This window comes from Oncorhynchus nerka, linkage group LG22 (assembly GCF_034236695.1).
Source record: "Oncorhynchus nerka isolate Pitt River linkage group LG22, Oner_Uvic_2.0, whole genome shotgun sequence".
NCBI lineage: Eukaryota > Metazoa > Chordata > Actinopteri > Salmoniformes > Salmonidae > Oncorhynchus > Oncorhynchus nerka.
In genome coordinates this window covers 51,322,244-51,338,908 of record NC_088417.1, presented here as the reverse complement: position 1 = coordinate 51,338,908, position 16,665 = coordinate 51,322,244, and positions in this window count along the sequence as shown.

The window sequence follows — 16,665 nt, the reverse complement described above, 5'->3', positions numbered from 1 at the left end:
TTTTAAAAAGTAAAAATTCAAACCAGGGACTGTAGTGACACCTCTTGCACTGAGATGCAGTGCCTTAGACCGCTGTGCCACTTGGGAGCATCGGTCAGTGGTGGTTTGTAGGCAGCTACGAAACATAATCTGTAGGCCACACTATCTACCTAGAGAGTTTTCATCTGTATTTTTCGTAGCTGTCTACATACCACCACATACCAAATCTGGTACTAAGACCACACTCAATGAGCTGTATACCCCCATAAACAAACAGAAAAATGCTTATCCAGACAGGGACTTTAATAATACAGGGAAACTTAAATCAGTTTTTTCTATTACCATGTGAAATGTGCAACCAGAGGGAAAAAAACTATAGACCACCTTTACTCCACACAGAGAGACACGTACAAAGCCCTCCCTCACCCTCCATTTGGCAAATCTGACCATAATTATATCCTCCTGATTCCTGCTATCAAGCAAAAAGTAAGGCAGGAAGCACCAGTGACTTGGTCAATAAAAAAGTGGTCAGATGAAGCAGTTGCTAAGCTACAGGACTGTTTTGCTAGCACAGACTGGAATATGTTCCGGGATTTTTCCGATGGCATTGAGGAGTACACCACATCAGTCATTGGCTTCATCAATAAGTGCATCAATGACGTGGTCCCCACATTGACTGTACATATATACCCCAACCAGAAGCCATAGATTACAGGCAACATCAAACAGGCAAAGCGCCAATACAGGACTAAGATCGAATCATACTACACCGGCTCTGACGCTCATCAGATGTGGCAGGGCTTGTAAAACTATTACAGACTACAAAGGGAAGCACAGCCGAGAGTTGTCAAGTGACACAAGCCTACCAGACAAACTAAATTACTTCTATGCTTGCTTCGGGGCAAGTAACACTGAAACATGCATGAGAGCATCATTTGTTCCGGACAACTGTGTGATCACGCTCTCCGCAGCCGATGTAAGTAAGACCTTGAAGCAGGTCAACATTCACAAGGCCGCGGGCCAGATGGATTACTAGGATGTGTACTCCGAACAGGCGCTGACCAACTGGCAAGTGTCGTCACTGACATGTTCAACCACTTCCTGTCAGAGTCCAACATGTCTCAAGCAGACCACTATAGCCACTGTGCCCAAGAACACTAAGGTAACCTGCCAAAATGACTACCAACCCATAGCACTCACGTCTGTAGCCATGAAGGGCTTTGAAAAGCTGGTAATGACTCACATCAACACCATTATCCCAGAAACACTAGACCCACTCCAATTTGCATACCGCCCCAACAGATCCACAGATGATGCAGTCTCTATTGCACTCCTCACTTCCCTTTCACAGCTGGACAAAAGGAACACCTATGTGAGAATGTTATTCATTGACTACAGTTCAGTCTTTAACACCATAGTGCCCTCAAAGCTCATCACTAAGCTAAGGACCCTGGGACTAAACACCTCCCTCTCCAAGTGGATCCTGGACTTCCTGACGGTAACAACACATCCGCCACGCTGATCCTCAACACGGGGGCCCCTCAGGGATGTGTGCTCAGTACCCTCCTGCACTCATGACTGCACGACCAGGCACGACTCCAACACCATCATTATGTTTGCCAATGACACAACAGTGGTAGGCCTGATCACCGATAACAATGAGACAGCCTATAGGGAGGAGGTCAGAGACCTGACTGTGTGGTGCAAGGACAACAAGTCCTTTGTCCAGTGTCTGTGTTCTTTTGCCCATCTTAATCTTTTATTTTTATTGGCCAGTCTGAGATTTGGCTTTATCTTTGCAACTCTGCCTAGAAGGCCAGTATCCCGGAGTCGCCTCTTCACTGTTGACGTTGAGACTGGTGTTTTGTGGGTACTATTTAATGAAGCTGCCAGTTGAGGACTTGTGAAGCATCTGTTTCTCAAACTAGACACTAATGTACTTGTCCTCTTGCTCATTTGTGCACTGGGGCCTCCCACTCCTCTTTCTACTCGGGTTATAACCAGTTTTCTGTGAAGGGAGTAGGATACAGTGTTGTACGAGATCTTCAGTTTCTTGGCAATTTCTCACATGGAATAGCCTTAATTTCTCCAGAACAAGAATAGACTGACAAGTTTCAGAAGAAAGTCTTTTTCTGGCCATTTTGAGGCTGTAATCAAACCCACAGATGCTGATGCTCCAGATGCTCAACTAGTCTAAAGAAGGTTATATTGCTTTTTAAAATTATATTTCACCTTTATTTAACCAGGCTGGCGAGTTGAGAACAAGTTCTCATTTACAACTGCGACCTGGCCAAGATAAAGCAAGATTCTCTAATCAGGACAAGTAGTTTTCAGCTGTGCTAACAATTGCAAAAGGGTTTTCTAATGATCAATTAGCCTTTTAAAATAATAAACTTGGATTAGCTAACACAACGTGCCATTGGAACACAGGAGTGATGGGTGTTGATAATGGGCCTCTGTACACCTATGTAGGTATTCTATTAAAAATCAGCCCTTTACAGCTACAATAGTCATTTACAACATTAACAATGTCTACACTGTATTTCTGATCAATTTGATGTTATTTGAATGGACAAAAAATTTGCTTTTCTTTCAAAAAGAAGGACATTTCTAAGTGACCCCAAACTGTTAAATGGTAGTGTATGTGCATATTATGTGTGAGCAAATGATGAAGTGAGTGTTTTTATATGTGTTGAAGTGTCAGTGTGCGTGAGTGTAGGGACAAAGCAAAAATAAAATACAAGGTTCGACTCAGATTGTAGCCATTTTGTTAGCTATTTAGATAGCTATTTAGCAATCTTATGGCTTCCTTTCACCCCGCCCGATATAGAGGTCCTGGGTGGCAAGGAACACAGCCCCAGGGATATACTGGGCTGTCCACTCCACCCTCTGTAGCGCCATGCGATCAAGGGCATTACTATTACCATATCAAACAGTGATGCAGCCAGTCAAGATGCTCTCAATAGTACAGCTGTAGAACTTATTGTGGATTTGAGGGCCCATGCCAAACAATTTCAACATCCTAAGTGGGAACAGATACTGTCATGCCTTCTTCACGACTGTGTGAGTGTGTGTGGACTTTCTGACGTTGAGGGAGAGGTTGTTGTTTCGGAACAAACTGCCATGTCACTGACCTCCTCCCTGTAGGCTGTCTCATCGTCGCCGGTGATCAGGCTTACCACCGTCGTGTCATCAGCAAACCTGATGATGGTGTTGGGAGTCATGCGTGGCCATGCAGTCGTGGTTGAACAGGGAGTATAGGAGGGGACTAAGCACACACCCATGTGAGGCCCATGTGTTGAGAGTCAGTGTGGAAGAGTTGATGTTGCTTACACTCACCCTCTGGGAGCCAGTTGCAGGATCCAGTTGAAGAAGGAGGTGTCCTAAGCTTGGTGACGAGCTTGGAGGGGAAAGGGAAGGGGATACCTAGTCAGTTGCTGTTGAACACTGAGCATACCAGGCACGATTGTTCTCGTACAGAATTGATACTCTTTCCCTCGACTGACACCAATCTTCATCAGACTCTGCATGAGGAGTGGAGGGGGATTATCAGAAAGCATGTGTGTGTGCCTCTGCAGTCAGACTCTGCCTCAGTATTGATAGTCTAGAGTGTGATGGAGTGCAAATGAGAATGCAAAAGCGCATGATCTCGGAGCCATGAAGTCAAATAGTTTTGCAGCATGCTTGATTTGTTTGTTTTTTTACAACTGAAAAATATCCTGTCACCATTGTTTGCATCCGAGTTTATGATTGCAATTACAGGACATTTCATCACCTTTTAAGATAATAATTATTAATGATGAAACAGAAGTTGCCCAATTATCATTTTCATTTAACAAAATTACCAGACTTGTTGGATTGTGTCCAACGCAACAGCAAAGAAAGGCATAACTTACTAATTCTGACTTTAATTCTGATTATTTCCATTATTTCCACTCACGTCAGTAGCCATGAAGTGCCTTGAAAGGCATGTCATAGCTCACATCAGCAACATCCCGGAAACCCTAGACCTACTACAATTTGCATACTGAACCAACAGATCCACAGATGGTGCAATCTCAATCGCACTCCACACTGCCCTTTCCCACCTGGACAAAAGGAACACATATGTGAGAATACTGTTCATTGACTACAGCTCAGCGTTCAACACCATAGTGTCCACAAAGCTCATTCCTAAGCTAAGGACCTTGGGACGAAACACCTCCCTCTACAACTAGATCCTGGACTTCCTGACAGGCTGCCCCCAGGTGGTAAGGGTAGGCAACAACACATCTGCCACACTGACCCTCAACATGTCAGTGCGGTGCCAGGACAACAACCTCTCCCTCAAAGTGAGCAAGAGAAATGAAATGATCGTGGACTACAAGAAAAGGAGGACCGAATATGCCACCATTCACATTGACGGGGCTGTAGTGGATTGGGTCAAGAGTTTCAATTACTTGGTGTCCACATCGCCAACAAACTATCATGGTCCAAACACACCAAGAAAGTTGTGAATCAAATCAAAGTCACGTGTGCTTAATACAACAGGTGTAGACCATACAGTGAAATGCTTACTTACAGGCCCTAACCAACAGTGCAATTTTTACAGTAAAAAGACAGTAAATAATAACAGTAGCGAGGCTATATACACTGGTTAGTCAGGCTAATTGAGGTAGTATGTACATGTAGGTATGGTTAAAGTGACTATGATTATATGATAAACGGAGAGTAGCAGTAGCGTAAATGAGGGGTTCAGTGGGTGGTGGGAGGCGGGTGGCGGGACACAATGCAGATAGTCCGGTTAGCCAATGTGTGCGGGCTCCGGTTAGTTGGGCTAATTGAGGTAGAATGTACATGAATGTATAATTAAAGTGACTATGCATATATGGTAAACAGAGAGTAGCAGCAGTGTAAAGAGGGGTTGGGGGGTCACATTGCAAATAGTCTGGGTAGCCATTTGATTACCTGTCCAGGAATCTTATGGCTTGGGTGTAAAAGCTGTTGAGAAGCCTTTTGGTCCTAGACTTGGTGGTCAGGTCAGTGTTTTCTTTTATATCCAACACTAATAATAGGAGCAGGCCGTTTACTCTGGGCACCTTTCATCCAAGCTACTCAATACTGCCCCTGCAGCCATAATACGTTTTTAAGGCTGTCTTGGTGTGTTTGGGCCATTCTAGTTTGTTGGTGATGTGGACACCAAGGAACTTGAAGCTCTCAACCTGCTCCACTACAGCCCCGTCGATGAGAATGTGTGCTAGGTCCTCCTTTTCCTGTAATCTACAATCATCTCCTTAGTTTTGAGGGATAGGTAGGATAGGTTGTTGAGGGATAGGTTGTTATTCTGGCACCACTCGGCCAGATCTCTGACCTCCTCATTGTCTGTGATCAGGCCTACCACTGTTGTGTCATCTGCAAACTTAATGGTGTTGGAGTCGTGCCAGTTCATGCAGTCGTGGGTTAACAGGGAGTACAGGAAGGGACTAAGCAAAAATCAAATCAAATGTATTTGTCACATACACATGGTTAGCAGATGTTAATGCGAGTGTAGCGAAATGCTTGTGCCTCTAGTTCCGACAATGCAGTAATAACCAACGAGTAATCTAACCTAACAATTTCAAAACTACTGTAACGGTTTTCTTGAGTTGAAGGAGAGGCGGACCAAAGCGCAGCATGGTTATTTTGATTCATGTTTAATAAAAAGATAAACACGAACAATACAAAACAAGAAACGTAACGTGAAAACCTAAACAGCCTATTCTGGTGCAAACTAACACAGAGACAGGAACAATCACCCACAAACCCCAACACCAAACAGGCTACCTAAATATGGTTCCCAATCAGAGACAATGACTAACACCTGCCTCTGATTGAGAACCATATCAGGCCAAACACAGAAACAGACAAACTAGACACACAACATAGAATGCCCACTCAGATCACACCCTGACCAAACAAAAACACAGAAACATACAAAGCAAACTATGGTCAGGGTGTGACAACTACTACCTTATACACACAAGTGTGAAGGGATAAAGAATATGTACATCAAGATATATGAATGAGTGATGGTACAGAACAGCATAGGCAAGATGCAGTAGATGGTATCGAGTACAGTAAATACATATGAGATGAGTAATGTAGGGTATGTAAACAAAGTGGCATAGTTTAAAGTGGCTAGTGATACATGTATTACATAAAGATGCAGTAGGTGATAGAGTACAGTATATACATTTACATATGAGATGAATAATGTAGGGTATGTAAACATTATATTAAGTAGCATTGTTTAAAGTGGCTAGTGATGTATTTTACATCAGTTTCCATCAATTCCCATTATTAAAGTGGTTGGAGTTGAGTCAGTGTGTTGGCAGCAGCCACTCAATGTTAGTGGTGGCTGTTTAACAGTCTGGTGGCCTTGAGATAGAAGCTGTTTTTCAGTCTCTCGGTCCCAGCTTTGATGCACCTGTATGACCTCGCCTTCTGGACGATAGCGGGGTGAACAGGCAGTAGCTCGGGTGGTTGTTGTCCTTGATGATCTTTATGGCCTTCCTGTGACATCGGGTGGTGTAGGTGTCCTGGAGGGCGGGTAGTTTGCCCCCGGTGATGCGTGGTGCAGACCTCACTACCCTCTGGAGAGCCTTACGGTTGTGGGCGGAGCAGTTGCCGTACCAGGCGGTGATACAGCCCGACAGGATGCTCTCAATTGTGCAGCCTTGTGAATGTTGATCTGTTAAAAGGTCTTACTCATGTCGGCTACGCAGAGTGTGATCACGCAGTCATCCGGAACAGCTGATGCTCTCATGCATGCCTCAGTGTTGCTTGCCTCAAAGTGAGCATAGACATGATTTAGCTTGTCTGGTAGGCTAGTGTCACTGGGCAGCTCGAGGCTGTGCTTCCCTTTGTAGTCTGTAATAGCTTGCAAGTCCTGCCACATAAGGAGAGTGTCGGAGCCGGTGTAGTACGATTCAATCTTAGCCCTGTATTGGCGCTTTGCCTGTTTGATGGTTTGTCAGAGGGAATAGCAGGATTTCTTATAAGCTTCCGGGTTAGAGTCCCGCACCTTGAAATTGGCAGCTCTACCATTTAGCTCAGTGCGAATGTTGCCTGTAATCCATGACTTCTGGTTGGGGTATGTACGCACAGTCACTGTGGGGACAATGTTCTTGATGCCCTTATTGATAAAGCCAGTGACTTATGTGGTGTACTCCTCAATGCAAATGGAAAAATCCCGGAACATGTTCCAGTCTGTGATAGCAAAACAGTCCTATAGTTTAGCATCTGCTTCATTTGATCAATTTTTTAGAGACAGAGTCACTGGTGCTTCCTGCTTTAATTTTAGCTTGTAAGCAGGAATCAGGAGGATGGTCAGATTTGTGGTCAGATCTACCAAAAGGAGGGCAAGGGAGAGCTTTGTACTCATCTCTGTGTGTGGAGTACAGGTGATCTGGAATCTGGTTGCTCATTTAACATGTTGATAGAAATTAGGTCAAACTTATTTAAATTTCCCTGCATTAAAGTCCCCGGCCACTGGGAGTGCTGCCTCTGGGTGAATGGTTTCCTGTTTGCTTATTCCCTTACACAGCTGACTGAGTGCTGTCTTAGTGCCAGCTTCCGTCTGTGGAGGAAAATAAACGGCCACGAAAAGTATAGATGAAAACTCTCTTGGCAAATAGTGTGGTCTACAGTTAATCATAAGATGCTCTACTTCAGGCGAACAAAATGTAGAGACTTCCTTAGATTTCGTACACCAGCTGTTTACAAATTTGCACAGTCTTACTGGAGTATGCTGTTCTATCTAGCTGGTGCAGCTTATATCCTGCTATTTTATTTATTTATTTATTTATTTCACCTTTATTTTACCAGGTGGGCCAGTTGAGAACAAGTTCTCATTTACAACTGTGACCTGGCATAGATAAAGCAAACCAGTACGACAAACACAACACAGAGTTAAACATAAACAAACATACAGTCAATAACACAACAGAAAAGAAAAATAGAAAAATCTATGTACATTTTGTCCAAATGTAGAAGAGTAGGGAGGTAAAGGCGTAAATAGGCAAAATAATCAGAATTTAGCATTAATACTGCGGTGATAGATGTGCAGATGATGATGTGAAGTGGAGATACTGGGGTAAAAAGAGCAAAAGGGTAAGTAATAATATGGGGATGAGGTAGATGGGTGTGCCATTTACAGATTGGCTGTGTACAGGTACAGTGATCTGTAAGCTGCTCTGACAGCTGATGCTTAAAGTTAAAGAGGGAGAAATAAGACTCCAGCTTCAGTGATTTTTGCTATTTGTTCCAGTCATTGGCAGCAGAGAACTGGAAGGAGAGGCGACCAAAGTAAGTGTTGGCTTTGGGGATGACCAGTGCAATATATCTGCTGGAGCATGTGCTACGGGTGGGTGTTGCTATGGTGACCAGTGAGCTGAGATAAGGCGGGGCTTTACCTAGAAAGACTTATAGATGACCTGGAGCCAGTGGGTTGGCGACGGATATGTAGTGCGGGACAGCCAATGAGTGCATACATGTCACAATGGTGGGTAGTGTATGGGGCTTTGGTGACCAAACAGATGACACTGTGATAGACTGCATCCAGTTTGTTGAGTAGAGTGTTGGAGGCTATTTTATAGATGACATCGCCGAAGTCGAGGATCGGTAGGATGGTCAGTTTTACGTGGGTATGTTTGGCAACATGAGTGAAGGATGCTATGTTGCAATATAGGAAGCCTATTCTAGATTTAATTTTGGATTGGAGATGCTTAATGTGAGTCTGGAAGGAGAGTTTACAGTCTAACCAGACACCCAGGTATTTGTAGTTGTCCACGTATTCTAAGTCAGAGCTGTCCAGAGTAGTGATGCTGGACGGGCGAGCAGGTGCGGGAAGTGATCGACTGAATAGCATGCATTTAGTTTTACTTGCGTTTAAGAGCAGTCGGAGGCCACGGAAGGAGAGTTGTATGGCATTGAAGCTCATCTGGAGGTTAGTTAACACAGTGTCCAAAGAGGGGCCAGAAGTATACAGAATGGTGTCGTCTGCATAGAGGTGGATCAGAGAATCACCAGCAGCAAGAGCAACATCATTGATGTATACAGAAAAGAGAGTCGGCCCGAGAATTGAACCCTGTGGCACACCCACAGAGACTGTCAGAGGTCCGGACAACAGGCCTTCCAATTTGATACACTGAACTCTATCAGAGAAGTAGTTGGTAAACCAGGCGAGGCAATCATTTGAGAAACCAAGGCTGTCGAGTCTGTCAACAAGAATGTATATGAAGTATATACGAAATATATACGAAGAAAAATCCACATAGTAGCACAATTGGTTAGACTCACGTAAAACTGCTGACATTTCTTTTGGTACCATTTTAGACAGTGAAGAGGGCACAACAACGACCTTTTCCCCCTCAGGAGACTGAAAAGACTTGGCGGGATAGGATATGCATATAATTGGTAGCATAGGATAGAAAACACTCAGAGGTTTCTAAAACTGTTATAATAATGTCTGTGAGTATAACAGAACTGACATGGCAGGCAAAAAACGGAGGAAAATCCATCCGGAAAATGTGTTTTTTGAGCTCCCAGGCCATTCCTATGTGGCCTATTGAATTTCCAACCAAAAAGTGCCCAGATTGCAGTACCTATGGCTTCCACTGGATGTCAACAGTCTTTAGAAAGGGATTCAGGCTTGATTTTTGAAAAATGAACAGGTGGTTTTTCAAGGTGTCCCTCATTAGGACTCTGGTCTTGTCACGCCCTGGTCTAAGTATTTTGTGTTTTCTTCATGTATTGGGTCAGGCCAGGGTGTGGCATAGAGTTTTTGTATTGTGGTGTGTTTTGTCTTGGGATTTTGGAATGTGTGTATAGTGGGATTGTAGCTTAGTGGGGTGTTCTAGGAGAGTCTATGGCTGTCTGAAGTGGTTCTCAATCAGAGGCAGGTGTTTACCGTTGTCTCTGATTGGGAACCATATTTAGGCAGCCATATTCTTTGGTTGTATTGTGGGTGATTGTCCTGTGTGTCTTGATGTCCTGGTTAGAGGTTAGTAGACACTTGTATAGGCTGTTTTCGTTTTGTAGAGTTAGTGTTTTGTTGTGTGTTACGTTTGTTTATTAAAGATGAATCACAATAGACACGCTGCAGTTTGGTCCGACTCTCCTTCACCATTAGAAAGCCGTTACAGAATCACCCACCACAGGACCAAGCAGCGTGTCAACAGGCAGGAGCCACAGGAGAAGCGACAGGTGCAGCAGGAGCAACAGCAGCAGCAGCAAAGGCAGCAGCAGGAGAAGCAACAGAGGCAGCAGCAGCAGTGGGAGAGGCTGCACTCTTTGGATAAATGGACTTGGGAGGAGATCCTTGACGGAAAAGGACCCTGGGCAGAGCCATGGATGGAATTGGAGCTGTCGGCGAAGCAGAGTGCTGAGTCTGAGAGTGTGGAGGATGTAGTGGACAGAGTAGAAAGAAAGCTGTTGGCGTGGCATAGTATGCACGGCATACCAGTGCCAGCACCACGCATCAGGCCTACAGTGCGTCACCGCCTGTCCAGCGCTGCCGGAGCCTCCCGCCTGTCCGGCGCCGCTGCCGGAGCCCGCCCGCCTGTCCGGCGCCGCTGCCGGAGCCTCCCGCGTCCCGCCTGTCCGGCGCCGCTGCCGGAGCGTCCCCGCCTGTCCGGCGCCGCTGCCGGAGCCTCCCGCCTGTCCGGCGCCGCTGCCGGAGCCTCCCGCCTGTCCGGCGCCGCTGCCGGAGCGTCCCGCCTGTCCGGCGCCGCTGCCGGAGCTTCCCGCCTGTCCGGCGCTGTCAGAGCTACCGCCCCGGGCGCCGCTCATGCCAGAGCAGCAGCTACAGTGGGAGAGATTGCACTACCTGGAGAAATGGACATGGGAGGAGGTACTGGACGGTAAAGGACCCTGGGATCAGCCTGGAGATTATTGTCGCCCCAAAGCCGAGCTGGAGGCAGCAAAAGCAGAGAGGCGGCATTATGAGGAGCTAGCACGGCAGAGCGGATGGAAGCCTGAGAGTCAGCCCCAAAAATTTCTTGGGGGGTGGCTCACAGGGAGTATGGCTACGCTAGGTAGGAGACCTACGCTAACTTCCTGTGGTTACCGGGGGCTAGAGAGACCGGGCAGGCACCTTGTTATGCAGTGGTGCGCACGGTGTCCCCAGTGCGGGTGCATAGCCCGGTGCGGTATATTCCAGCTCCTCGTATCGGCCGGGCTAGAGTGGGCATCGAGCCAGGTAAGGTTGGGCAGGCTCGGTGCTCAAGAGCTCCAGTGCGCCTGCACGGTCCGGTCTATCCAGTACCACCTCCACCAGCCCTCCGGTAGCAGCCCCCGCACCAGGCTTCCTGGTAGCCAGCACCACGCATCAGCTCCCCGCACTGCCGGAGCCTCCCGCCTGTCCGGCGCAGCTGCCGGAGCCTCCCGCCTGTCCGGCGCCGCTGCCGGAGCCTCCGGAGCGCCTGTCCGGCGCCGCTGCCGGAGCGTCCCGCCTGTTCGGCGCCGGAGCCTCCGGAGCGCCTGTCCGGCGCCGCTGCCGGAGCCTCCCGCCTGTCCGGCGCCGCTGCCGGAGCGTCCCCGCCTGTCCGGCGCCGCTGCCGGAGCGTCCCGCCTGTCCGGCGCCGCTGCCGGAGCTTCCCGCCTGTCCGGCGCTGTCAGAGCTACCGCCCCTCATGCCAGAGGCGCCAGAGCCCTCATTCCAGAGGCACCAGTACTCCTCTGTTCAGCGCAGCCAGAGCTGTCAGCCTGCATGAAGCATCCAGAGCTGTTAGTCTGCCCAGCGCCGTACCCGTGAGCTACCCGTCTGCCCAGCGCCGTGCCTGAGCTACCCAGTCTGCCCAGCGCCCAGTCTGCCCAGTGCCGCCAGTCTGCCCAGCGCCGCCTGAGCTACCAGTCTGCCCAGCACCGCCAGTCTGCCCAGCACCGCCAGTCTGCCCAGCGCCGCCAGTGCTCCCAGTCTGCCCAGCGCCGCCAGTCTGCCCAGCGCCAGCCAGTCTGCCCAGCGCCGCCAGTCTGCCCAGCGTGCCAGCGCCAGTCTGCCCAGCGCCGCCAGTCTGCCCAGCGCCAGTCTGAGCCACCCAGTCTGCCCAGCGCCGCCAGTCCACCATTCAGTGCCGCCAGTCTGCCCAGCGCCGCCTGAGCTACCAGTCTGCCCAGCGCGCCAGTCTGCCCAGCGCCACCAGTGCCGCCAGTCTGCCAGGATCAGTTAGATCCGCCATTCAGCCAGGATAGCCCCCCCAGTTTGGTCCGACTCTCCTTCACCATTAGAAAGCCGTTACAGGTCTTGTGGCGCGCGTGAATGAGGGCGTGCACTTCGTTATTTATCTCCGGTATTGAAGATACTACATTATGTCTTACATTTTATAGTTAATTTACATATTAGGGTACCTGAGGATTGATTAGAAACATTGTTTGACTTGTTTGGACGAAGTTCACCAGTAACTTTTGGGATTCCTTTGTCTGCATGTTGAACGAGTGGAACGGGTGGATTACTGAATCAAACGTGCCAACTAAACTGACCTTTTTGGGATATAAATATATATATTATTGAACAAAACGACCACTTGTTGTATAGCTGGGACGCTTGGGATTGCAAACAGAGGAAGATCGTCAAAGGTAAGTGATTTATTTTATCGCTATTTGTAATTTTTGTGACACCTCTGCTGGTTTGAAAAATATTTTTGTGCGGTGTGTATGCGGGGCGCTTTCCTCATACAATCGAATGCTATGCTTTCGCCGTAAAGCCTATTGTAAATCGGACAAAGCGGCTCGATTTCCAAGATTCTTAACTAAAAAATGATGTATGACACTTGTATCTTCATGAATGTTTAATATTACAATTATGTATTTTGAATTAGGCGCTCTGCAATTTCACCGGATGTTGTCGAGGTGGAACGCAAGCGGGACACCGATCCCAAAGTTAACAGCTTCTACCCCCAAGCCATGTATCCCCAAGCCATGTACCCTCAAGCCATTTGCAACATGTGTGCACCTACGTTGTAAACATACATTCATAGGCTAGGTTGTAGCAACCTCATGATGTGTATAGGGAAATTTTGAGTATCACGTAGTAGCCTAAACCTATCGCAGTTACATTGAACTAGGTGAATGGAATATGAATGATAGTCATCCAAGATGCAGTAATATAGAAATAACGGCATTCTCCTAAATAAAATAAAAGTCCACCCCCATTTAAACGGCACGACCACCACTGGTCTGTCATAAACAATTGTTTAAATCATCCTTGCCTGTAATTATTTGCTCAGTGTCTGCGCTCACTTAATTTATTTCGGACAACAGTTCCATGTCTACGGTCAGGTTTCCTATTCAGGTTAAGCCTATTCCTGGATTACAAAGCATGTTCAATGGAGAATCTTTATTGAGAATGTTTTTTAGTCCAGGACTAGGTTTAACCTGTTTCTGGGAAACTGGACCATTATACATTCAATGACAGCAAACCAATAAAGCACACTAACAAAAATATCACCTTCCCATCAGAATGGACCATGCAACTCAAGGTAACTAACAAGGATAAATGCCAGTATTTCCAGGAACCAAAATACACTATTAACTTCTTGCGTCGAGCCATCCCGGATCCGGGATCGTGAATACAGCCTCAAGCTCATTACCATAACGCAACGTTATCTATTCATGAAAATCGCAAATGAAATGAAATTAATCTATTTGCTCTCAAGTTTAGCCTTTTGTTAACAACACTGTCATCTCAGATTTTCAAAATATGCTTTTGAACCATAGCTAAACAAGCATTTGTGTAACAGTATTGATAGCCTAGCATCGTATTATGCCTCTCTTTCACCATGCAACATTTTCCACAAAAACCAGAAAAGAATTCAAATAAAATCATTTACCTTTGAAGAACTTCAGATGTTTTCAATGAGGAGACTCAGTTAGATAGCAAATGTTCGTTTTTACAAAAATATTATTTGTGTCGACTAATCGCTCCGTTTTGTTCATCACATTTGGGGAGGGAAAAAATATATATATATATTAAGTCATTAAAACGCAAACTTTTTTCCAAATTAACTCCATAATATCGACAGAAACATGGCAAACCGATGTTTAGAATCAATCCTCAAGGTGTTTTTCACATGGCAGTTTACTTTCTCTTCTGAAGAAATGGAACGCGCATGGACCTACAGATTACGCACACAGGACACCGGGCGGGACACCAGGTAAATGTAGTCTCTTATGGTCAATCTTCCAATGATATGCCTACAAACACGTCACAATGCTGCAGACACCTCGGGGAATAGACCGAAACCGCAGGCTCATTCCTGGCGCATTCACAGCCATATAAGGAGACATTGGAACACAGCGCCTTCAGAATCTGGGGCATTTCCTGTATGAAACTTCATCTTGGTTTCGCCTGTTGCATTAGTTCTGGGGCACTCACAGATAATATCTTTGCAGTTTTGGAGACGTCAGAGTTTTGTCTTTCCAAGGCTGTCAATTTCATGCATAGTCGAGCATCTTTTTGTGACAAAATATTGCGCTTAAAACGGGCACGTCTTTTTATCCAATAATGACATAGCGCCCCCATAGGTTGAACAGGTTAATTGTGTCACGCCTGCTCCTGCTCCTGCTCCCCCTCTGGCACTCGAGGGCACCAGGCTGCACTTCATTACGCACACCTGTCACCATAATTACGCGCATCAGCGCTTCATTGGACTCACCTGGACTCCTTCACTTTGTTGATTGCCCCCTCTATCTCTGTCTGTTCCTCAGGTAGTTCCCTGTGTCAGCATTAATGCCGTTTTGGACAGCGCTGTCCGTGTCTGTTTAATGTCCGTTGTTTATTAAATGTTCACTCCCTGTACTTGCTTCTCGTCTGTCCTTACAGAACGCCTACACCAATATTGGAAGCCTCAGGGAGTTTCATTTAGTTTTTTGTTTTGGTTGGTGACGTTGGGTCCAGGGGCTGCTGCCAAAGGAACCAGGGGTGCCTCAACTGGCTCATCGGGCTTCCACACCTTAGCTGGCTCGAGAGGTTTCCTTGCCTTGGTTGGCTCGGCAGGCTCCCACCCCACGTCATGCCTCAGCCGGTTTGTCATGCTTCCACGCCTCAGCCGGCTCGTCGGGCTCCCGCGCCTCTGCCGGCTCGTCGGGCTCCCGCGCCTCTGCCGGCTCGTCGGGCTCCCGCGCCTCTGCCGGCTCGTCGGGCTCCCGCGCCTCTGCCGGCTCGTCGGGCTCCCGCGCCTTGGCCGGCTCATCGTGCTTCCATGCCTCGGCCGGCTCATCCGGCTCCCACGCCTTGGCCGGCCCATCAGGCTCGCCCAGGTGGGACGCCGGATGGCACTCCTAGAGGTGGGGGTACTAGGACTCCTTCACTTTGTTGATTGCCTCTTCTATATCTGTCTGTTCCTCAGGTTGTTCCCCGTATTAGCATGAATGTTGTTTTGTTTCCCCTTTCCAGACTCTGTCTGTGTTCTGTTTCATGTCCATTGTTTATTAAATGTCCACTCCCTGTACTTGCTTCTCGTCTCCCCGTGTCTGTCCTTACAAATTGTGTTAGTTGCCAGTCATGATAAGACATTGACGTCAGTTATGCATTATCTGACCAATGTAGATATGATCAATCTAAAACAACTAAATGCAGCTCATACTGTCCAATATAAATTTTTATACAGAAAAAAAACTATTTCAAAGATTTTACTGAGTTACAGTTCATACGTATAAGGAAATCAGTAAATTTAACATTATTTCATTAGGCCCTAATCTATGGATTTCACATGACTGGGCAGGGGTGCATCCATAGGTGGGTTTGAGAGGGCAAAGGCCCACCCAATGGGGAACCAGGCCCAGACAATCAGAATGAGTTTTCCCGCACAAAATTGATTTTTTTACAGACAGAAATAGTCCTTAGCAACCCCCCCCCCCCCCTTATATGACAAAGGTGAAAACAACGGATATAGAGTTCCTGGGCAGGTGTGGTTACACATGGTGTGCGGTTGTGAGGCCAGTTGGACACACCGACAAATTCTCTAAAATGACGTTGGAGGCAGCTTATGGTAGAGAAATTAACATTCAATTATCTGGCAACAGCTCTGGTGGACATTCCTGCAGTCAGCATGCCAATTACATGCACCCTCAAAACTTGAGACATACTTGGCATTGTGTCAAAACTGCTCATTTTAAAGTGGTCTGCTAACACACTGTTAGCTTTTGGTGCATATGGAAAATGTCTGTCATTAAACATGGGACCGATACTTTAGATTTTTAATTCATCATTTTGTTCAGTGTGTAATGCACACATGAAAATGACATTGTCCATTCTGTGATTTAACCTGGCGGGGAGAACACGAGACGTTGTGGCTTAACTCGTCATAATGATTTCTTTTTCATCCATGCCTCTAAACACTCTGCTCGGAGTCTGCGCTCACATAATTGAATCCATTTAACTCTGCCTCCCATGAAGGTAAATAATGAATTATTTTACATCATCCAATACATGCCTCTGAGACATATGCTAATGTGAAGCACTTCACTGCTTTGGTGGTGATGCAATACATGCCCATGTCACCTGATCAGCATAGCTAAGCACACGTGCTGCCACACATTGGATATGGATGTGCTGGCATATTGATAAATGATTCATTCTCTGAGCTCCCTAATGCAGAAGATTACACTATCGACAGCATAATCACACACACGTGTACACGCACGTACACATGCACCCACACAGATGAG